We start from the raw sequence: 26,577 nt of genomic DNA, 5'->3' as shown, positions 1-26,577 counted from the left end.
TGATAATCTGTGGAGTATCCCTTAGTATTTAAAGTTATTCTATAATTTGCTGTGCTCTATATTCTTGCTGAGAAAAATAAATTATTGAATATTGAACTATTGTGCCTAGGAGAAATAAGGAAATAGGTTCCTATGAGACACTGGTGGCAATATTTTCATTAACCAATAACTCATAATTGTATTTTATGAGTGTTTCTGGTTTAAATACATTATGTACATGAATGTATATAATTTCATAGAAATAATTAAGCATATTATATATGTATATGAAAGATACTGAGAAAATAAATCCTTAAAAACAGAATTGGTCAAATGGTCAGAGACAAAAAAACATCACTAAAGAAAAGGACTCATAAAAAGCAGAATTGGCCAAATGATTAAAAAAAGGTACAAAAATTCACTGAAGAAAATAATTCTTTAAAAACCACAGTTGGGTAAATAGAAGCTAATGACTCCACGAGACTTCAGAAAACAATAAAATAATTCAAAAGAATAGAAGAAAAATAAGAAAATGTAGAATATCACATTATAAAAAGTGACCTGAAAAATAGATCAAGGAGAAACATTTTAAGATTTTTTGGACTACCTAAGAGCTAAGAGGAATGATTTATATATATATATATATATATATAAATTTTATATATATGCATACATATGTATGTATATATACAATATAATATTTTAAGAAATTACAAAAGGAAAAGGCCTCATATCTTATATCTAGAGAGTAAAATTGAAATTAATTGAAAGAATAAATCAATTATATTCTGAAAGAGATGCTAAAATAAAAATCCCTAGAATGTGATAGTGATATTTTAGAGCCTCCAATTGTGCAATAATATCCAGTTATCAACTGAGCCTTTTCTTTGAATCATTTTCTTTAATCACACATACACATATACACACATACACACACCGTTTTACTTTTATAGATTGAGGGGTGGAAGAGTACGTGTGAGAGAAACAGACAAAACATGGAAAGAAAGAGAGAGAGAGACAGAGAGAGACAGAGGAGAGATAGAGGGAGAAAGTGAGAGAGGAAGTGAAGGAGGGAGGGAGAGCACTGGTATAGGTTGGCAGGTCACTGAGTGTAGCTACCTTCTGTTTTAGTCAAATTCACCAGATGGGTACTTGTGACCACACAGCTGATCAAGTTCCCCATTCATATTAAAAACCTTTGATGAGCTAAGTTCTTTAATTCTATTAAGTATTTTACTTTGAATCATAAATCAGAGTTTTCCATAATCAAGCAAGTCATATGAGACTAGGAATGCCCATACCCTGTGTGAAACACTTGGCAAAATCTTCCACTCCAGGGAAAGTTATTTCTTGTCAAAACATGATTATCCAAGACAGATTTGCAAGAGGACAAGGGAAAGTTATTTAATTTCCCAAGCAATCAGAAATGCAAATCACTTATGTCAATCAAGGTTCAAATTTGGATCATTATTCTTCATTTATTGTTTATGTTTCCTCTTTGATATTTGTACTTGATGCCTATAAAATGCTTTATAACCTCACAGTGGAATTCTTGTACTAACTAACTGAGGTAGTCTTGAACTTATTTTATGACCAAATTTGCCATTGCTAATAAATTAATGGTGATCTGAACTCTGATTTTTTTTTTTTTCCTCCAATTCCATTATTTGGAGATTTCATTCATGATAATTGATGGCTCCAGTAGAATGTGAGTGAAGGACTCTAATTTCCAGGACAGCTTTTTGGAAACATTCCCAGAGTATACAACAGTCAAGCAATAGTCAATTTTACTGAGGGTTTTTTTTTTCTTAAAGGGATCAGCTCTGGAGTTTGGAATCCCCTTCTATCCTTGAACATGATTCAAATTTTCTCTGAGCTCTAGTAGAGTACCTTTATCTTCTTTGGTTGGGGAAACCTAGGAGACATTACCCTTATGTAAGTCAATTAGGGAATTTTTCCTGGGTCTTTGTCTATTTCACTCTCTATCAATTTTCTTGTCTTGTCTGAGATACTTGGATCACACAGCTAGGAATTGTTAAATGTCTGAGGCCAAATTTGAACTCAGATCCTCCTGACTTCAGGTCTGGTGCTCTATCCATTACACTACCTAGCTGCCCCATCAATTTTCATGATAAAATTTCTAGAGGAGAAAACTCTGACAGAATCTTTTCACACAAATAGATGTTCTTTGACAATTAATAAAGAGTTTAGAGGTAAAAAGTGCTTGTAATCCTCCCAATTAATAAAAACTTAGCTTCCACATATTTAGTGAAAGCTAGGGAGGAAAACTTTACGTGCTTTTCCCTTTGTGTGTATGTGGACATGTGCTTGAATAACAGATTCTAGTCTGCATAATATAGAGCTTCTTCATCTAATCCAAGAATTCCTTTTGAAAATATAGTACTCTCTGTTATGGATAATAGGAACTCCTTATATTCCCAGGACAGATGCCCTAAATTCAGCATTAAACATTTTTTCTACACATATGGAAGGATCTGTTAAAAGCAATACGTTATTTGTAGAGATGCATAATAAATTAGTCTCTAAACACCATAGAAAGTTTTGTGATTTTTCCATGTTTAAATGTTGTTTTGTTCCCCCTGCCTAAATTTTTGTGTGACTCATGATTGAGTCTTAAAAAATAGAACTTGAAGTTCTTTCAAGTGACAAAGATAAATTCTGCTGATATGTTCATAGTATGTACTTGTTTGTTCTTCTGTTTTGCTTGTAGCTTGTTCTGAATGACAGATTTTGACTTATGAGTAATAAAGCAGATAGGGCAAACCCTTATAGAGCTAGGAGAATCTTTTATGTGCAGAGTAAATTCTCCCACAAATAAAGAAATTTGGTCCTCTTGAGAGCCAAAGGTTTTCTTTTATAAGAACAGTCTCTGTTATAAGTAAAGTCTCAAAAGTATCAGATTAAAAACAAAAAGCAAAACACCTTAGCAAATGAATTCTGTGTTTGATTATTGATTCTTCAAAAACATATTCAGATGAGTTATGATTTTGATTGGAAACAAGCGGGAAAATTTATTTGGCAAAAAAGATGTTTCAAATTATTTAAAGATAAGAATTATTTCTAGAGTGGTAAGCTATAAATTATGGAAAATATTAAAAGCACTCCTGAAACCTCCTTGGAAAAGTTTCTAAGATCTTAGGACCAATGGGGAGCTTTCAGTCCAGCTAGGCATGGTAAAGGAACATATAATTCAGCTATGCAAAATTTGGTCTAAAAATACTAGGGATAAAACTGATGAAATGTTTTGACTTTGAAATGATTCTTTAAATTACTAATTATTAAGGAAATTAAGGATGGCTGCAGACAATTGTCCTTATCTAAACTATTGAGTTTGCTTAGGTGACATCTCTGATGGGCTATATACTTCTCTGTAATGCAAAGAAATGTAATCCCTTATAAATGATCAAGGAATTTGCCTACCAGTATGTTCTCTCTTTGATAAAGGTTAGATCAAGATTTCACTATAGGGCTCTGGTTCCTTTTAGAACTCATCCCTTCAGACCACTCTGATCTCTTCACCTGGAGAAAGTATACCCCTAAATTTGATGAGGATCATAGAGCTGTTATTACTCAATTCTACGCCATTTTCAGAGGATATAATCCGATTTGGAAAGATATTACAAATATAATGGACACATTGCTCTCACGTGAGGGAAAACAGCTGTTATAAAAGCAATTAGTAGAGTTCCATCAGGAGTAGCTTTGGCTAGTCCAGGGAATTTTCCTAATTGACCTGTATTTTCATAAATAATTTCATGAACACTGCACAGAATTACATAAGAACACAGGTAAATCAAAAGGTATGCCCAGGATGTTTTTGAAGGTGATTAATAAAATGAAAGTATTGATAAGCAAAAAGGAGAAATTTAAGCAAGAGCCTTCATTGTCCTTTCTCAACTAGCATTCTCTCCAATGCAGAGACTTCAGGAATCATGAAGATGTTTCTAGTGCCATTAAAGGGTGATCATACTAATTAATATTTCAGAAAGAAAATAGATCTAGGATTTAAAATTAGAGTGGAAGTAATTGTGGCAAAGGACCAAGAAGCAACCAAGGGAATTTGAATTATGAAAGTGCAAGGAGGAAGGAAAACTAAATTCAGGCCATGAAACCTAATCTTAAACTTTTTGTTTCATCTTGCTCCTGCCATCCCTATCTTTTTCTGTGAACCACCATATCTTCAAATCTTCAGATCCTAAACTCTTAAAATCTGCTGTTCTTATTAAAATTATCATCAAAAAAAGCTCCCACCTTCTCTACTTCCCAGTATCCTCTATTAAAGAAGGCTATTAAAGGGATTATCCACATCTTCAGCTCTTTCAGGAATTAGGGCATCTTTGCTTCTTCCAGATCCACCTATAATATTCTGATTTTGCCTGAAAAACAAAAGAAAAAAAAAACTAACAAAAAACCCTAAATCACAATTGATGTTAAGCCAGTAAATTTCATTGTGTAAGACTCACAAATATGTCATACCTACACACCCAGTTTTGCCTTACCCCACTACTCTTATCTCCTCTACTCTCAGTGAAGTAATCTGTTTTGCAGTGATAAATCTTTGCTCTGCTTTGTTTAGTATACTCATCCACCCAGATTTCCAATTTCTGTTTGCCATCACCAGGAAGAGTACTCAACAGACATGAATATGCCTGTTATAGTTTAAATAGAGATCTCTATTTTTTTCTCTCACATTCTGAGACAGCAGGACCTAGCTTTATTACATTCAAAGGCTCTACCCTGGTCTAATATGTTTATAATCTCTTACTAGTTGCACCCAGTATTGCTATTTGTCAGGATAACCAATTTTTTTTTTTTTTTCTGCTTCATTACAAGGTCTCTAAGTAAAAGGTAGAAGGGTGTCTTTCCTCAGTTGAATATCTTGGTTTCATTTTGTATGTTGGCATATGTCCCATGTTTCATGAAGCATGTTTCCAACAACTCAATTGCAAAGAGTAAGAGGCAGCTCTGTAACATCTTAGGTGCTACATGTTACTTCCACCAATGGAATCTATATTTCAATGAGATTACTAAATCTTTATTTGCTTTAATGGAAGAACGTGTTCCAGGACCTTTACAATTTCAGTTAGAAATGTAGCCACAATTATTATTCTCAAGAAACCTTTATTGTTAAGTCTTATTCTTGAACTATTAGATTACATAAGACCTTTTCTCTTTTTCATGAATAATCAAAAGGGAATATCTCTGGAGTACTTGCTCAGCATCTTAGTACTTAGTACCTCTTCCTCCTAATGTATATTGCTTAGCCCAGCTAGGTACAATAGGGCAGTACTCTTGCCCTTTTGCTAGAAAAGGCATGCAATTTGATTCTGGATGTTCCATTTATTGTACAGCATCTCTATGAAGTTGTTTTTTTTTTTTTTTTTTTTTTTTTTTTTGTTGAAGTATTAAATTCAAGCCTTTTCTGCTTAGAGGCATAGTAAGTATATGAAGTGGCTTTATGGGACAAGGAAAAATGTCACTTTAAAGTGGTATTTTGTCCATGATTTGACAACTTCAGATGAGATTTGCGTGTTCTGTTGTAGACTTGACCAAACTGCCACTTACTGATGCTTCCCTACATAATTCCAATTTGATTTTTTTTTTTAATATCAATAGGTTCTCTTTTATGAGGGTGATACCCAGTACATAGATGCTGCTATGGTCCCTGACCAAGATAATATCTGGTCCACTTCTCTTCCCTCCAATCTTAATATTCAGGAAGCTGACCTTATTGCCCTTATTCAAGCCTTTCAGCTCACAGTTGACAAAATTGCAAACATTTCCAATGGTTCCTACAATGCTATGGCTATAGTGTGAACTATTAACCTCAACTGGTAAGACTATTTCTAACAACGAATTTATCAAGGACCTCTTAACTGACATCTAGCTATCCATTGTCATAGGCATCATTCATTCTTCTGCTCATAAAAGCAGCACCAATTCTATATCCCAAGGGTACTCTGAGCTGATGCAAGGCAAAAGACTGCTTTGGATGGCTATGATCATGGGTTTCACCTTACAATAGTCAACATTGAATTTTTTTCCTTCCTCTTCTCTGAGATAACTTCAACACAGTCCATAATATATAGAGAGATAAAGAGGTAGAAGTAGCAGTTTAAAGCAAAACAAGTCTCTGTGATCTGGGTGACTATGGATGGAATTTATCACCTTGCATTTCTTTTTGCTCATGGAGGGGCATTAAATAAGGCATTCTTGGATTGCCCCTGAAATCACTCCTAATGTAAGCTTGTGTTTGTTCTTCCTGTCAAGTAACTAATCAACATGCCTTCTATAATGCATTATGAGGATACCCATGGGTATATATATTCCACTTGTATATTTGCGAAATGATTTTATAAACATGCCCAAGAGTGGCAATTATGTATTCTGCCTATTTATTGGTAATCAACTTACTTTCTTGGTTGGAGCTTTTTCTGGATCTAAAGCAACAGCTGCTTTTTTGCTAAAATACTTCTTAAAGACATTGTTCCCCAGTTAGTCCACTGGTTCATATTCATTCTCATCATAGGTCTCATTTCGGTGCTTTCAAAATCTACTTCACCTTTGGGATTATTCTTAAAGTTTATAGCTCCTGCCATCCCTAAAGCTTACATCACATTGGAAGAATGAACAAAGAACTTAAGACTTTAGTTGGCAAAACTGTCTACTGAGACCCACTTAAAATTAGTTGGCCCTGTTCCATATGCAGAAGAGAGCAAAGTCAGGAATTACCTATCTCTCCTTAATGAAATGCTGTTTAGTTATCTTTCCATTAAAACAAATCCTTTCTCCCCAGTATATACATTTTTGCTGGGAGAAGACATATCTGTGACCTCTATGTATGTGAATATCAAAATAGACATAAAAAAGACTTTGATGATGCTAGAGCTGCAATATAGATAGAATTTTTGACTTTTTGCTGCATTGTTTCCAATCTGATGATAAAGTCTACATCACAAATTTGCAAGAAACAAGTGATACTCTGCCTGCCTGGAAAGGCCCTTTCCAAATATTTCTGACTACTTGAACTGCAATCAAGACTGGAGAAAGGGATATTTGAATACATCATTCACATATGAAATCTGTTCCTAGCAGCAGTTATCCCTTGTACCAACAAGGTATGATAGCTAGAGATTGTTTACTGTAATATCTGTCCTATACAGACTTCCACACTTTTGAAATGTAAACAATCAGAAATAAATACATGAGTAGTTACATTTTCCTTGCATTTTATTTTTGGTCTTATAATTTTTGAACTTATCATATGTAGAACTGCTAGAACAAAACCAGACCTACAACCAGCTCTTTCTCATTTTGCTCTCTTGATGTTAATACTATTATCTATTACACTCTAGCCCAACCATCTTGAAAGGTCAACAAACATTGCTTTTTCTAATTCTGAGAGATTAAGTAATGTAGAGAGGTTATTAATCACTTTACCTACCACATGACTTATTTTCTTTCTCATTATGCTTTATGCCTTACTTTCTTACTGCTGCATTGATTAGTTATGTTATTAATTGTTATTTCCATAGAGTGTTATCTAAACATCCAACCAGATAAAACTGTTATCTGCGGTTTTATGAGTGGTGAGGGTAGTAATTACAATTATGGATTTCACTATCCTTCTTTCCTATGTAGAATTAATCTTCAGTTAGGGATTACAATAAATCTAGCAAGTCCAGAAGGTCCAGTACTCCAAAACCTACTGCCACAGCCTGCCTTCCCCAGTAATGGTCAAAGAAGTGGCATTCTCTTGTAGCATAATTCAGCTCACCATTTTCCTGAGAAAAGGTAACAACAACTAATAATCCATCTAAGCCTTCAATTCCTACAAAATCTATTACTCCAGTAACCAGAACAAGAAATAGAAAGGGACTATTCTCCACAGTAACTTTCCTCTTGATTATCTTATCTTTCAGCAAACCTTTCTGTTTTTGCTATGACTCTTGCCTTTCCAAATCTTGCACATTCCTTGTAATAGGGTAAGGAATAATGTCATTTTAACCAATTATAGACAATAAGTCATAGATAATGAGATGATAGGATTATTGGGCATCATGGGTGCTGGGATTATCACATTCACCAAAATCTTACATACAGGTTCATAATCTAATACAGTTCTATAACAATATTGATAGCTATATGTAATTATGTAATGGAAACATCCTATTACATTTTTTCATCTCCTTTTCCTTTTTTTTTTGCAGCTGTAAGATTAATATATAAGCTATAACATAACAGATTTCACACAGTTAGTAAACATGATAGTTAAACCTATTAAGTATCCCTAGATTCTCACTATGGTTGGAGTCAATTCCTCTTTTTACAAAACAAGAATGGCCTTGATGATTTTTTTCTCTGCACAAAAAAATAAAAACTGATGAAACATTTATATTTTAAAAATTAAGTGCAGAGAAATTATACTCTTTATATCGCTGACATAAATAGAGAAGACCCTTTCATTTATGTTAGCTACAGTCTTTAATGACATTACAAAACCTTCAACAATGTTAAATCAAGCGTCTAAACATTTTCTAGAGTGACAGAATCTACAAAAAAAGTGAAACAATTTTCCAACTTAAGATGAGTTAAAAGGACTTCAGCTAATTTCTGTCTTACTTGGATTAAAAGGGAGGACAGTCCAGCACAGGGGTGTAAAGGACAACCAATGAGAGCTTCTTAGTCATATTACAGATCAACAACTAAAACCTCTTGGTTCTTGGTCAGCAGGGCAAGTTTTGAGATCAGGTGTCAGCAGATAAGACTAGATTAAGTCATCTTAACAGGGTAAGCAAGCTACCAGCACCTGAAGTACTAGTGCACAAAGTCAGGGATCAGGCATTTTATAACCAGCAAAAGAAGCTTGGGATAGTGTTTTCTGTACCCCAGAGACAACTCAACTTTTAAAATCATGAAAAAGGCAGAACAAATAAATGAGAAATAACAATTTCAATAACAAAAAAACAAACAAACAAACAAACAAACAAACAAAACAAATAAACAAACAAACAAACAAAAAAACAAACCTTGAAAGCTACAGTGGTGATGGAGAAGATAAAAACATAAATCCACAAAAAGATATTGTTAAAATGTCAAAGGGTATTATTAACTGGTCTCAAGCCTAAAGAGCCTTCTTGGAAAAGCTGAAAAGAATTTAAAAAGTAAAATAAGACAGGTAGAAGGAAAAAATTGGAAAATAATTGAGAAGAATATGGGAGAGAGTCAACATCTTAGAAAGAAAAGGACAAATAGAAACAATTCCTTAAAAAAAATCAATTCTCCCCTAGATAGTGCTGCCACCATCTTTAAGTCATATGTTTCCACCTCAGTCTGGACTGAGCCAGACAGGGACAGTTATTACACCGCTTTTCAGCTTAAAGCAGTTCCAGAAGATGACACCTTTCTTGTTTTTGCTCCAAATGAATTTGGGCCAGAATTGTTTGAGGGAGAATGATGTGGTATCTCCTAGGAAAGATATAGCAATAACCCTAAAGCCACCAGACCTTGGGAATGATTTAATTCTAGAAATAATGCTGGTTTTCAAATAATAATTCATATATAGCATCAGATTCTTAGAGAATAATTTAAGTGAGTTACAGGAAGAAATAGACAGAAAAACTATATTAGTGGGGGACTTCAACTTTTCCTTCTCAGAACTATATCAATCTAACTGCAAAATAAAAAAAAGGAAGAAACTATATATGCATTTACTTCATTTGTTTTTAAGAAAAGGAAAGAAGAAAACCAAATTATCAGTATGAAAAATGAAAAGATTAAATTCATCATTAATGATGAGGGAATTAAAATAATAATTACAAGATATTTTGTTCAAGTGCATGCAAATAAATCTGACAATCTAAGTGAAATAAATGAAGGCAGACAAAAACATAAATGGTCTAAATTAACAAAAGAGTTAATAAAATAACCCTTTTTATTTTTTAAAAGGAATTGAACAACCCATCAATGAACTCCCTAAGAAGAAATCTCTAAGACTAGATGTATATACAAATGAGTTCTACCAAATATTTAAAGAAAAAATTAATTCAAATAATCCAAAAATATTTGAAAAAAATAAATGAAGAAACCCTATGAAATGCTTTTTGTGGTACAAATATTATGATGATACCTAAACCAGGTAAAGCCAAAGCAGATAAAGAAAATTAGAGTCCAGTCTCTCAAATTTGTAATTATGTAAAAAATTCAAATAATACATTAGCAAAGTGATTATAGTAGTCTGTCACCAAGACAATACACCAATCAAGTGGGATATATATTGAAAATGTAGGTCTGATTCAAGATTAGGAAAACTGTTTAATAGGTCAAACATATTTGACCATATTAATAACAAAATTAAAAAAGGTCTCATTTTATCTTTATAGATGCAGGAAAAGATTTTGACATAATACAGCATTTGTACTTATTAGAAACACAAGATAACATAAGAATAAATGGAGTTCCCTTAAAATGTTAAAGCATTTTCTAGATAAAATCATCAGCAAGCATTATTAGTAATGGGAATAAGCTGAAAGCCTGTCCAATAAGTCCAGGAGTGAACGGATTCCTGTTACCATCACTATTATTCAACATAGTTCTAGAAATGTTAGTTTTAGTAATAAAAGAAGAAATAGAAATTGAACACATTTGAATAGACAGTAGGGAAATAAAACAATCATTCTTTGCTGATTATATGATATATACTTAGATAATCCTAGAGAATCAAATAAAAAGCTAATTGAAACAATTAACAACTTGCAAACTTTCAGGATATAACTAAAACCCACATAAGTTATCAGCATTGGATCCAAGATAGTGGAGTGAAGCCAGACAGCTGCTTGAACTCTTACAAGTTTCTCTTGAACACTACATGAAACCAAAGCCTCTGAACAGAGAATGATGGAATGAAACCATTCTGCAGCTCAAGATAGATTGGAAAACCTCAAGAAAGATTAATTTCACTGGGGTGAAAGAGGTGTTCAGCCCAGTTCTGATGGAGCCTGGGAAAGTCAGTGAGAAGGTCTTAATCACAGCAGATCAGCAAATCGGGAACTAAGATCCTTGGCCTGGCAAAATAATGGAGCAAACCATTGGGGCCAGCAAAAGCAATTCAAATAGCAAGAAGCAACAGTCAATATTACCCAGGATCTGGAAGCTTTTACAATAAACTAGAAGACAAATACCTGGGGTTATAACCAAGAATTAACTACCTAGTGAGCTTGATCATCATCTTTCAGAGAAGGTGATGGATCTTCAATGAAGTAATAGACTTAAGATCATTTCTACTGAAAAACCAGAACCAAACAAAAATTTAATCATAAAACACAGGACTCAAGAGAGGCATAGAAAGGTAAACAAGGGGAAATATATCTTATTTAAAAGTTAAACATATACATCTCTAGATGGGAAAATGATCTGTACCTAGATATCTACTAACTAGATATCTGAAGCTAGAGGGAGCATACATGGATAGAAAATGTGGTTGTGAATTGACTCTAATGTGATAATATCAAAGAAAATGACATTAAAGAGTGGGAAAAGGATTATACTAGGAGGAAAGTTAAATAGAGATATCATGGATAAATTAGATCACATAAAGAGGCACAATATACTATTACAACAGAGGGAAAAAAAGAGAGGGGAATGAACATTGTCTGAAGCTTGATCTAATCAATTCTGGCTCAAAGAGGGAATATCTTAAGTTATTAACTTAATAATTCTGTTGGATATAGAAATGTTAACTCTCTAAAGAAGTATGAGGAGAAAGAGGAAAGAAAAGGGCTGGATAGAAGGAAGGGCATAAGAGAAGGAGGCTGGGATAAAAGGAGATAAGGTAGTGAGTGAGGTGGATTAAAAACAACAAAGCATTACTAAGGACAGGATGGAAAGTGAGAACAAAAGTCTATACAGGGAGAAAAATAAGATATATAGAGAGAAATACAGAGCTAGTCAATCATAACTGTTAATGAGAATGGATAAATTCTCCCATAAAACAGAAATAAATAGTAGAGTGGTTAAAAAACAGAATCCTGTAATATGTTTTTTCCAAGAAAAACATTCCTCACAGAAAAACCCATACAAATAAAGGGAAAGGGCTGGAACAGAATCAATTATTCTTCAACTTAAATAAAAACAAACAAACAAACACAAAACAGGGTTACTTACTCTGATCTCTGATAAAGAAAAAGTAAACATAGATCTTATCAAAAGAGATAATGAAAGAAAGAACATCTTGAGACTTTAATCAAAGGTACCCTAAACAATGAAATAGTTAACCATACTAAATGTATATGCATCAAGTGTTACAGCAGGCAAATTCCTACAGAAAATTTTAAACCAGTAACAGTAAGAAATAGGTAGCAAAATTATACTAGTGAGTGACCTCAACCTTCTGCTCTCAGAATCAGATAAATTTAACCAGAAAATAGACAGGAAAGGAATTAGGGAGATTAATGGCATGCCCCCAAACCTAGATTTGCTAGACCTCTGAAGAAAATTGAGTAAGAACAGAAATGAACACGCATTTTTTTTTTTCCTCAGCAGGATATAGCACCTACACAAAAAATGACCATATATTAGGGCATAAAATCCTCAAAATCAAATACAGAAAGTCAGAAATAGTAAATGCTTCCTTTTCAGATCACAATGTAATAAAAATTATATTCAATAAAGGGCTAGGGAAAGATAGATTAAAAACCAATTGGAAATTTAATAATCTAATTCTTACAAATGAGGCCAAACGACTAATCATAGAAACAATGCATAATTTCATCTGAGAGAATGACAACAATGAGACAACATACCAAAATATATGGGATGCAGTCAAAGCTGTTCTTAAGGCAATTTTTATATTTCTAAATAGCTACATGAATAAAATAGAAAAAGAAGAGATATATGAATTGAGTATATAATTAAAAATTAGAAAAAGAGCAAATTAAAAATCTCCAATTAATTTCCAAATTAGAAATTCTGAAACACTAATTCTGAAATCAATAGATTTATTGAACTAATTATTAAAATTAAAAGTTGGTTTTACAAAAAAAGCAACAAAATAGAGAAACCTTTGGTTAATTTGATCAGAAAAAGGAAAAGAAAAAAAAAATACCAGCTTCAAAAATGAAAAGGGTGAACTTACCATTAGTGAAAAAGAAATTAAAGCAATAATTAGCAGCTATTTGGCAGCAAATCTGATAATCTAAATTAAATGGATGAATATTTACAAAAATATAAATTGTCCAAATTAACAAAAGAGGAAAAAATTACTTAAATTGTCCCATTTTAGAAAAATAAATTGAACAAGCCATTAATTAACTCCCTAAGGAAAAATTTCCAAAGCCAGATGGATTTTCAAGCAAATTCTTCTGAACAGTTAAATAATAAATTCCAACACTATATAAACTATTTGGAAAGATTTAAAGAAGTAGTTCTGCCAAATTCTTTCTATGACACAAAGGATGGTCCTGATGCCTAAAACCATGAAGAGTCAAAACAGAGAAAGAAAATTACAGAACAATCTCCCTAATGCACAATGATGCAAAAATTTTAATGCAAAAAATGTATATATTACAGAAACTTGTCATCATAATAATACATTATGACTAAGTGGGATTCATAAAAAGAATCAAGGGTTGGTTTAATATTAGTAAAACTGTTACCATAATTTACCACATTAACAGCAAAACCAACAGAAATCATATGACAACATCAATAGATGAGAAAAACCATTTGACAAAATAAGTCATCAGCATTTACATATATATATATATATATATATATATATATATATATATATATATATATATATATATATATATATGTATGTATGTATGTATATATATTACCACCAAAGACTAGAAGAAAAAGATAGAAAGAAAAATTCCAATTAAAATTATTGTTCACACTTAATTTATTTGGGTGTCTAATTGCAAAGGAAGCTATATGAATGCAATTGAAACCACTTTGTGTAAATAAACTTAGATCTAAATAATTGGAAGCATATCAATTGCTCATGAGTTGGCCAAGCTCATATAATAAAAATGACACTGCCATCTAAATTAACTTACTTATTCAGTGCCATACCAAATTACCTAAAATTATTTGATAATAAGAAAATTCACCTGAAAAAGTTCAAGAATATAAAAGGAGTCATTGAAAAAAAATCAAAAGAAGATGGACTAGTTGTATTAAATCTAAAATTATATTAGAAAGCATAAATCTTTTTTATTATAGCTTTTTATTTACAAAACATATGCATGAGTAATTTTTCAATATTGACCCTTGCAAAACCATCTGTTCCAAATTTTCCCATACTTCTCCCAACCTCCTCCCTTCGATGGCAATTACTCCAGTACATGTTAAATATGTTAAAGTACATGTTAAGTACAGTATATTTATACATGCTTATACAATTATTTTGCTGCATGAGAAAGATCAGATCTAGAAAGAAGATTAAAAAAACTGAGAAGAAAAACAAAAATGCAAGCAAACAATAACAGAAAGAATGGAAATGGTATGTTGTGGTCCACACTCATTTCCCATAGTTTTCTCTCTGAGTGTAGGTGATTCTCTTCACTAATGAACAATTGGAACTGGTTTGGATCATCTCATTGTTGAAGAGAGCCATATCCTTCAGCAAAGATCATAATATAGTATTGTTGTTAAAGTATATAATGATCTTCTGATTCGGCTCATTTCACTTACCATTAGTTCATGTAAGTATCTCCAGGCCTTTCTGAAATCTCCCTGCTGGTCATTTCTTACAGAACAATAATATTCCATAGCATTCATATACCACAATTTAATCAGTCATTCTTCAATTGATGGGCATCGATTCAATTTCCAGTTTCTACCTACCACAAAAAGGCTGCCACAAATATTTTTGCACATATGTGTCCCTTTCCCTTCTTTAAGATATCTTTGGAATATAAGCCCAGTAATAACACTGCTGGATCCATGGGTATGCACAGTTTGATAACTTTTTGAGCATACATCCAAATTGCTCTCCAGTTCCAGAAACAATGTATCAGTGTCCCAGTTTTCCTACATCCCCTCTAAGATACAACATTATCTTTTCCTGTAATCTTAGCCAATCTGAGATGTGTATAGAGGCATCTCAGAGTTGTCTTAATTTGATTTCTCTGATTAATAGTGATTTGGAGCATCTTTTCATATGACTAGAAATAATTTCATTTTCTTCCTCTGATAATTGTCTGTTCATATACATTGACCATTTATCAATTGGAGAATGGCTTGATTTCTTATAATTTTGATTCTATATATTTTGGAAATGAGCCCTGTATCAGCACCTTTGACTGGAAATATGCTTTCCCAGTTTATTGGTTCCCTTTTAATCTTGTCTGCATTAGTTTTGTTTGTATAAAAACCTTTAACTTAATATAATCAAAATTATCTATTTTATCATCAGTAATGATCTCTAGTTCTTTGGTCACAAATTCCTTGCACCTCCACTGGTCTTAGAGATAAACTATCCTATGTTCTTCTAATTTGTTTATAATATCATTCTTTATACCTACATCATGAACACATTTTGACCTTATTTTGCTGTACTGTGTTAAGTGTGAGTCCTAGTTTCTGCCATATGAGTTTCCAATTTTCCCAGCAGTTTTTTCAAATAGTACATTCATATGCCCAAAGCTGGGGTCTTTGGGTTTGTCAAACACTAGATTACTGTAGTCATTGACTATTTTGTCCTGTGAACCTAACCTATTCCACTGACTAACTAGTCTATTTCTTAGTCAATACCAAAAAATTTTGGTGACCATTACTTTATAATATAATTGTAAATAAAGTACAGCTAGGTACCTACATTTGATTTTTTTTTTTATTAGTTCCCTTGAAATTCTTGACGTTTTGTTCTTCCAGATGAATTTTGTTGTTATTTTTCCTAGGTCAGTAAAATAGTTTCTTAGGAGTTTGATTGGTATAGATCTAAATAAAGAGATTAGTTTAGGTGTATTGTCATCTTTATTGCATTTGCCCAAACTATCCAAGAGCACTTAATATTTTCCCACTTGTTCAGGTCTATCTTTATTTATATAGAAATTGTTTTGTAGTTTAGCTCGTATAGTTTCTGACTTTCTATCAACAGATAGATTCCCAAATATTTTATACTATAGGCAGTTATTTTAAATGCAATTTCTCTTTCTATTTCTTGCTGTTGGATTGTGTTAATGGTGTAAAAAGATACTAATGATTCATTTGGATTTATTTTGTGTTCTGAAACTTTGCTAAAGTTGTGGATTATTTCTAATAGCTTTTTAGTCAATTATCTGGCATTCTCTAAATATACCTTCATATCATCTGCTAAAAGTGATAATGAGGTTATCTTAGTACCTATTCTAATTCCTGTAATCTCTTTTTCATCTCTTATATCTAGCCACTACAAAAAGGGCTGCCACAAACATTATGGCACATACAGGTCCTTTTCCCTTCTTTAGTATTTCCTTGGGATATAAGCCCAGTAATAGCACTGCTGGGTCAGAAGGTATGCACATTTTGATAACATTTTGGGCATAATTCCAGATTGCTCTCCAGAATGGTTGGATTCTTTCACAACTCTATCAACAGTGCATCAGTGTCCTAGTTTTTCCACAGCCCCTCCAACATTAATCATTATTTGTTCCTGTCATCTTAGCCAATCTGACAGGTGTGTAGTGGTATCTCAGAGTTGTCTTAATTTGCATTTCTCTGATCAATAATGATTTGGAATACTCTTTCATATGAGTGGAAATAGGTTCAATTTCATCATCTGAAAATTGTCTGTTCATATCCTTTGACCATTTATCAATTGGAGAATGAATTGATTTCTTATAAATTAAAGTCAATTCTCTGTATATTTTGGAGTTGAGTCAGAACCTTTAACTGTAAAAATTTTTCCCAATGTATTACTTCCCTTCTAATCTTGTTTGCATTAGTTTTGTTTGTGCAAAAGCTTTTTAATTTATGTAATTAAATTTTTCTTTTTTGTGATCAATAATGATCTCTAGTTTTCCTTTTGTCACAAATTCCTTCCTTCTCCACAAGTCTGAGAGGTAAACTATCCTAGGTTCCTCTAATTTATTTATGATCTCGTTCTTTATGCCTAAATCATGGACCCATTTTGATCTTATCTTAGTATGTGTGTTAAATGTGGGTCCATGTCTAGTTTCTGCCATACTAATTTCCAATTTTCCCAGCAGTTTTTGTCAAATAATGAATTTTTATCCCAGAAGTTGGGATCTTTGGGTTTGTCAAACACTAGATTGCTCTTTTTATTCATTATCTCGCCCTGTGAACCTAACCTATTCCACTGATCAACTGTCTATTTCTTAGACAATACCAGATGGTTTTGGTGACTGCTGCTTTATAATATAGTTCTAGATCAGGTACACCTAGACCACCTTCATTTGACTTTTTTTTTTTTCCATTAATTTCCTTGAAATTCTCGATCATTTTTTCTTCCATATGATTTTTGTTGTTATTTTTTCTAGGTCATTGAAATAGTTTCTTGGGAGTCTGATTGGTATAGTACTAAATAAACATATTAGTTTAGGGAGTATTGTCATCTTAATTATATTTGTTCGGCCTATCCATGAGCACTGAATGTCTTTCCAATTATTTAAATCTGACTTTATTTTGTGGCAAACTCACACTATTTAACCATGAGACTCTATGACATTTGGGCAGTTCTCTTTGATATTTTTTTGAAAATAGTGTCTAGGCTTTTTTTTTTTTTTTTTTTTTTTTTTTTTTTTTAATCATGATTTTCAGGGAGTCCAATACTTCTTAGATTATCTCTCTTAGATCTATTTTCCAGGTCTGTTATTTTCCCAAGTATGTATTTAGAGTTTTTTTTTTTTTCTATTTTTTCAAATGTTTGGTTTTGCTTGACTGATTCTTGATGTCTCCATAAATTATTAATTTCCTTTTGATCAGTTCTGATTTTTAGTGAATTATTTGCTTCATTTATTTTTAAATTTCTTTTTGTTTTTGTCCAATTGAATTTTTAAAGGAGTTGTTATGTTCTATGAAATTTTTTTTCCATTTCACCAATTTTTTTAAGGAGTTATTTTCTTTTTCCAATTCACAAATTCTGTTTTTCAGGGAGTTGTTTTCTTTTTCTTCTCTAACTTTTAATGATTTATATGCTTTATTCAGACAATCTTGCAAGGTTTTCCTTTCCTTTCCCCATTTTTTTTTTTTTTTAATATTTCTCTATTAGGCTTCTTTTAAATTTCTTCTATGAGAGCCTTGTGTGGTGGGGACCAGGTCATATCATCTGGAGACAACCTGTTTCCTCAGGGTTTGAAATCTACTCTCTTTTGCTATAGAAACTATCTATAGTTAGAGTTCACATTGCCTTTTTACTCATTAAAAAAAAAAAAAAAAAAAAAAAAAAAAAAAAAAAAAAAAAAAGCTTGGTCTGCTTTGGGGGAAATAAAGGTTTTACAAGATTCCTCAACAGGCAACAGGAAGTAGTAAAAGTGAAGTGGCAGTGGAATGGCAGCAACTACACTGATATTAGCAGTTGTGCTGAGATTGTGCTGAATCACACCCCATGCTGGGTAGGTGTGGCCAGATCCCATGAGACTCCTGTGGTCTGTGGTACACTCTTTACCCCCTGTGTTTATGTTGGAAGTTTTATAACTTCTTTGATGATCTACTGGTATATAACCAGAGCACAGTAGCCAACACTGTGGTAAAGTCCTCCTCGCTGATTTTCTGCTGGTGGAGACCACACCCCATCCCTGTTTATTCAGCTTGTGCAGTCTTCCATGCTCTACCTACCTGCCTACCTGTGCCTGCACCCAGCCCAGCCACCTCCTGTGCCCACACACAATCAAAACAGATTTTTTCTAGTGAGTTTCAAGATTATCTTCTGTTGGTAATATGTACTTCCAATATTTGTAGGTTCTGATAATCCAACACTAATTCAGAGACTGAATTTTGTAAATAGTTTGAGGGTAGTAGTGGTGCTAAGGAAGAAGTGTGCATCCTTTTTGCTATCTTGACTCCACCTTTCCAAAGAAGCAATCTTCAAAGTGATTTGACAGTCACTAAGAAATAGTGTGGTGAATCAAAGGAATAGGTTAGGTATCCAAAAAGTAGTAGTAAATGAAAATAAAAATTAATGTTTGATAAATATAAAGATTCCACCTACTGGAGCTGAATCATCCCCATTAAAAAAAAATTCTGGGAAAAATTGGAAAATAGTATGAAAGAAACTAGATATAGACTACCATCTCACATTGTATGCCAAGGTAAAGTCAAAATGGGTGCATGATTTAAACATAAAAGAAGATACCATAAGAAATTAGGAGAGAATGCAAAGCTAAGATGGCCGAGGTCAGACAAGTCTGTATCTTGCCTCCTCTGAGCATCCCTCAAATCAACAGCATATTAAATTTCTGAACAGGTTTTGGAGTGACAGAACCCACAAATATTTGGAGTTCAACAGATTTCCAGAAGATATTTTGGAAGAGCTTCAGAAAAGGTCTGTTTCAATTGGTCAAGGAGAGATGCTGCTGATTCCAAATTGCAGTGCAGAGAGCTTAGGGCAGGGAGCTAGGGCATTGCCGAGTTTGAAAACAATTTAATCCTAAAAATAAGTGGGTGAAACAACAAATCATAGATACAATCAATAATTTCATCCAAGAGAATGATGAAACAATATATCAAAATTTCCGGAATGCAGCCAAAGCATTTATTAGAGTAAATTTTATATCATTATGTCATTACTTGTATAAAATAAAGAGAAGATCAGTAAATTGAGCATGCAAGTAAAAAAATCTAAAAAAAAACCAGACAAATTAAAAACATCCACTTAAATGACAAACTTGAAATTCTGAAAATAAAAGTGAACATTAATAAAATTGAAAGAAAACTATTGAATTAATAAATAAATCTAAGAATTGCTTTTTTGAAAAAAAATGAACAAAATAGATAAACCTTTAGTTAATTTTATTAGAAAAAAAGGAAAGGAGAAAATCAAACTGTTACTCTCAGAAATGAAAAGGGAGAACAATCCACCAATGAAAAGGAAATTAGATGAATAATTAGAACTTATTTTACTCAACTCTATTTCAATAAAATTGATAATCTAAGAAGGAGGGGGGAGGGCTACTAACAAGAAAGGGATGTGTGACACAAGTGGGGCCCAAAAGTGAAATGGATGACTACCTCCAAAAATATAGGCTTCCTAGATTAACAGAGGAGGAGATAAATTGCTTAAATAGTCCCATTTCAGAAAAAGAAACAGAACAAGCTATTAATCAATTCCCCAGGACCAGATGGATTTACATGTGAATTCTACCAAACATTTAAAGAACAATTAGCCACAATGCTATATAAACTATTTGAAAAAATACGGGATGGAGGAGTCCTGCCAAACTCCTTTTATAACACAGACATGGTACTGATACCTAAACCAGGGAGATAAAAAACTGAGAAAGAAAATTATAGACCAATTTCCTTAATGAATATTGATGCTAATATCTTAAATAAGATATTAGCAGAAAGACTTCAGAAAATCACCCCAGGATAATACACTATGATCAAGTACAATTTATACCAGGAATGCAGGGCGGGTTTAATATTAGGAAAACTATTAGTATAATTGACCATATTAATAATCAAATTAATAAGAACCATATGATCATCTCAATAGATGCAGAAAAAGCATTTGATAAAATCCAACATCCATTCCAACTAAAAATACTTGAGAGTATAGGAATAAATGGATTATTCCTTAAAATAGTCACGAGCATACATTTAAGACTATCAGTAAGCATAATATGTGATGGAGATAAACTGGAACCTTTCCCAGTAAGATCAGGAGTGAAACAAGGTTGCCCACTATCACCATTACTATTCAATATAGTACTAGAAACGCTAGCCTCGGCAATAAGAGCCAAGAAAGAGATTCAAGGAATTAGAGTAGGAAATGAGGAAATCAAACTATCACTCTTTGCAGATGACATGATGGTATACTTAGAGAACCCCAAAGACTCTGCTAAAAAGCTACTAGAAATAATTCACAACTTTAGCAAAGTTGCTAGATACAAAATAAATCCACATAAATCCTCAGCATTTTTATACATCACCAACAAAATGCAACAGCAAGAGATACAAAGAGAAATTCCATTCAAAACAAATGACTAGTTTAAAAAATATTTGGGAATCCATCTATCAAAGAAAAGTCAGGAATTATAAGAGCAAAATTACAAAACACTTGCCACAAAAATAAAGTCAGATTTAAATAATTGGAAAGACATTCAGTGCTTGTGGATAGGCTGAGCAAATATAATAAAGATGGCAATACTCCCCAAACTAATTTATTTATTTAGTGCTATACCAATCAGACTCCCAAGAAACTATTTTAGTGACCTAGAAAAAATAACAACAAAATTCATATGGAAGAATAAAATGTCGAGAATTGCAAGGGAACTCATGAAAAAAAAAAAGTCAGAGGAAGGTGGTCTAAGTCTACCTGATCTAAAACTATATTATAAAGCAGCAGTCACCAAAACCATTTGGTATTGGCTAAGAAATAGACCGATCGTTCAGTGGAACAGATTAGGTACAAAGGACAAAAAAGGGTACAACTATAGCAATCTAATGTTTGATAAACCCAAAGATACCAATATTAGGGACAAAAATTCATTTTTGAAAAAAAACTGTTGGGGAAACTGGAAATTTGTATGGCAGAAATTAGATATAGATCCACACTTAACACCATATACCAAGATAAGATCGAAATGGTTCCATAATTTAGGCATAAAGAATGAGACCATAAATAGATTAGAGTAACAGAGGATAGTCTACCTCTCAGACCTGTAGAGGAGGAAGGAATTTATGACCAGAGGAGAACTAGAGATCATTATTGATCACAAAATAGAAGATTTTGATTACATCAAACTAAAAAGTTTCTGTACAAACAAAACTAATGCAAACAAGATTAGAAGGGAAGTAACAAATTGGGAAAATATGTTTACAGTTATAGGTTCTGATAAAGGCCTCATTTCCAAAATATATAGAGAATTAACCCTAATTTATAAGATATCAAACCATTCTCCAATTGATAAATGGTCAAAGGATATGAACAGGCAATTCTCAGATGATGAAATTGAAACTATGTCCACTCATATCAAAGAGTGTTCCAAATCACTACTGATCAGATAAATGCAAATTAAGACAACTCTGAGATACCACTACAAACCTGTCAGATTGGCTAAGATGACAGTAACAAATAATGATGAATATTGCAGGGGATGTGGGAAAACTGGGACACTAATGCATTGTTGGTGGAGTTGTGAAAGAATCTGGCCATTCTGGAGAGCAATTTGGAACTATGCCCAAAAAGTTATCAAACTGTGCATACCCTTTGATCCAGCAATGCTACTACTGGGCTTACATCCCAAAGAAATACTAAAGAGGGGAAAAGGGACCTGTATGTGCCAAAATGTTTATGGCAGCTCTTTTTGCAGTGACTAGAAACTGGAAAATGAATCAATTGGAGAATGGTTGGGTAAATTATGGTATATGAATGCTATGGAATATTATTGCTCTGTAAGAAATGACCAGCAGGATGAATACAGAGTGGTTTGGAGCGACTTACATGAACTAATGCTGAGTGAAATGAGTAGAACCAGAAGAACACTATACACTTCAACAACAATACTGTATGAAGATGTATTCTGATGGAAGTGGATATCTTCAATATAAAGAAGATCCAACTCACTTCCAGTTGATCAATGATGGACAGAAACAACTACACCCAGAGAAGGAACACTGGGAATTGAATGTAAACTGTTAGCACTACTGTCTTTTTACCCAGGTTACTTATACCTTAGGAATCCAATTCTTAACGTGCAACAAGAAAATAGGATTTACACACATATATTTTATCTGGGTTATACTGTAACACATGTAATATGTATGGGATTGCCTGTCATCTAGGGGAGGGAGTAGAGGGAGGGAGGGGAAAATTTGGAAAAATGAATACAAGGGATAATGTTATAAAAAAAAAATTACTCATGCCTATGTACTGTCAAACAATTTTTATAATTATAAAATTAACAAAAAAAAGTTTTAATAAAGAAAAAAGAAATTAGGAGAGAAAGGAATAGACTATATTCCAGATTTTTGAGGAAGGGAAGAATTTGTAATTAAGCAAGAAGTAGAGTACTACAATATGTACAATAGATAATTTTTATTATATTAAAATTTTTAAAACTCAAAAATGCATGCATCTTAAATGAGAAGACAAGTGGAAAGCTGGTGTGATAAAAGGCCTTATTTATCATATAATCAGAGAACTTAGCCAAAGAATTCAAACCATTCCCCAAATGAATAAATAAATGATAAATCAAGACTGATTTCAGATGAAGAAATCAAAAGTATAGGCTTTTGGAGAAATGCTCTAAATAATTTCTGATTGGAGAAATACAAATTCAAATCACTCTGAGGTACCACTATATCTATTTGAGTAACCAATATGACAATAGGAAAATGATTAATGTTGACAAAGATGTGGTAAAATTGGTACAGTAATACACTGTAAGTAAAAATTCGAATTGAACCAACCATTTTTGGAACTATTTCCTAAGAACAACCAAATTGTGCATATCCTTTGATCCAGTAGTTCCCACTATTGGTTCTGCGTCCAAAAGAGATTCAGATTCCCATAAAAAGAACATACGTGCAAAAATATTAATAGCAGCCCTTTTCACAATGACAAAATACTGAAAATTTATGGAATGCCTATCATTTAGGGAATGACTTATGCAAAAAAAAAAAAAAAAAAAGATTAACTGGCATATTTTAGAAAAACAAAAACTTGGAAGCCTTACATTAACTGATGCTGAATGAAATGAGAACCATGAAAACATTATACAAAAGATGCATATCACTGTACAATTATCCACTATGAATGAAATAGCTCTTTTCAGAAATATGATTCAAGAAAATACACAGTATTCAAAGGAAAATTCTATCCACCTCCAGATTTAAAAAAAATAATAAATAAACAAACTGATAAACTGATGATCCTGAATGTACATTGAAGCATTTTTTTGCTTACCTTATTATTTTGTTGCATTTTTACTTTTCTGTTTCTTCTTTCACAACTGTGACTCATATCAAAATGTTTTATACTATAGCACATATATATATATACATATATATATATACGTATATATATATATATATATGTATATATATATATATATATATCAAATTGCATATCATTTTCAGAAGGGGAAGAAAGAAAGAAAGGGAGCAAAATTTTCAACTCCAATTTTTTAAAAAAATAGATGGTAAAAATGTTATAATTGGGTAAAATATACTATTGAAAAAATTAAAATATAAAATAAATATAGACCAAATAAAATATTTGAGAATCAAATAATTAAGATAAATCTAATAACTATATGAACACAAATGCAAAATGTTTTTTAAAGAAATAAAGTTAAAATGAAATAGAAAGCAACACATAATAATTTGCTATATAATATAGGGAAAATGAAGGGAGAGGAACAAATAACAATCAACAAATGCTGAAAAAAATATGCCATTACTGTGTAAGAGGAAGAGGACAGCCCTTAGAATTCTTGAAATTCATGGACCTCAGGTGAACATAATTCCAAGATCAAGGTAGTGAAAACTCATGAACTATTTTTATCTGCATTATGCAATTGACAGCAACTGCAACAAAAAATAATGGTTATAGGAGAAGTAGTAAATAAAAGGGTAGTGAATTGATATGGGAGAGACAGTCTTTGACTGAATGCAGAGAGAGGATTGTCTCATTCAAACCAAACTACTCCCTTGGATTATTCTTCTAATAAAGGGGGAAAATACTCATTAATTAAAGATTTCTGAATAAGGAGAATAAGAAGAAAATAGAAAAAATGTAGATTAAACAAAACAATAGAAAATAACTTGAACATACTCAATACTTATTGTTGATATTTCTCTGATAAATCAAGAATTATTTCAGATGAAGAAATCAAAAGTATAGGCTTTTGGAGAAGTCCTCCATTTCTCTTTTTTTTCTTCCTTTTCAATTTCTCTCTTTGTTTTTCTCCATTTTTATCTCTGACTCTGTCTCTATCTCGAATATTTGTGGGACAAGGAAATATAATATACTATGATATGATGAAGTGAAAAGCAAAATTTATAATTATAACCACAAATATGAATGAAATCAGCTTGTAAATGAAAGAGATTAAGATTGCAAAATGGATTAGGAAATAAAAAGTTAGGGAAAGAGAAGTATAAGCATATAGAGAGCCTATTATAAAGTAGGTACATTCAAGAGAGAAAGATGGGAAAATAACATAATCTAAATCATTATAGGCAATTAAATTAACTTAATATATAATATAGTTGAATAGCTGATATATACTATAAAGCATAAATACTGAAAGGAAATAAAATAAAATAGGAGACAAAAATAATGTGTAATGACAGTGAAGGGAGGAGAAGAATAGGGTGATTAGTCTAGGCTAAAACCATTTTTGATGTCAATTAGGTCTTAATATTATTTTTAATTCTAAAATGCCTTATGCCATGCTTTTCAAAACTAATTCATAGAATGTATCCATGGCATTTGTATTGTTTGAGCTAAGGAAGAATGCAAAACTGTAGTATGATGATTTCAGTAAATTTCTACCTAAGTAGAAAATGACAGAAATAATTAGAAGTCATGAAGCAGAAGTAAAGGAAAGAAGGGAATATCTTATTCTAGAGACCACCATGTACACAAGGGAGAATCTAGGCCATAAACAGCTATTAATGATATGGAGAAGTTTTAGTCTGTATACTGAGATAAAAGCATACCCCCTTCCACCAAAAAAATATATTTTTCTTAAAATGGAGAAACCTTTTCCCAAAAGTTTAAAAATTATGTCATCACCCCATCTCCATGTCTTCTTTTTCACTAGGGCAATCAAACAAAAATGTTTGGGATATTGGGATTATCCTATATTGTGTGTTCTATGATTCTGTCAGCATTTCTTCAAGATAGTAAGCAATCTGATTTAGGTAAAATATGTGCAATTCTTTTAAACATATTTCTGTAATGTTCTGTTGTCTCCAGAAACTGACAATCGCTCTCTGGGAGGAGATCTGCTGTCTCAACTGCTGCCAACTCTAACCTAGAGTAGACTTCTTTCCCTTGCTCAATGTCTCTTCTTTTATCCTCCCAGAGCCGTGGAATAACTCAGGGACTTCTGGGAAAAAATACTTCAACCAATGTACTTGCTCCTCTTAAACATGCAAGCTCCTCCCCAGAAGTTCAAAGGGTTGTAAAACTTCCCTTAAAGGCCAGAATTAGAGATTTGTTAAGTACAGACTTAGCACTTAGTAAGAACCTAATATCTCATTATCTCATTAGCACTTAGTAAAAACCTAACAATTTCCATATCTGTCATTTTGTGCAAGAAAAAATCAGACCAAAGGAGGAAAAATGAGAGAGAAAAAACAAACCAAAAAGATGCAAATACTATACTTCAATCGACATTCAGTCTCCATAGTTCTCTCTCTGGTTGTAGATGACATTTCCATCTCAAGCTTATTAAA

This window comes from Sminthopsis crassicaudata, chromosome 3, assembly GCF_048593235.1.
Source record: "Sminthopsis crassicaudata isolate SCR6 chromosome 3, ASM4859323v1, whole genome shotgun sequence".
Lineage (NCBI taxonomy): Eukaryota > Metazoa > Chordata > Mammalia > Dasyuromorphia > Dasyuridae > Sminthopsis > Sminthopsis crassicaudata.
This window is presented reverse-complemented; position numbering follows the sequence as displayed.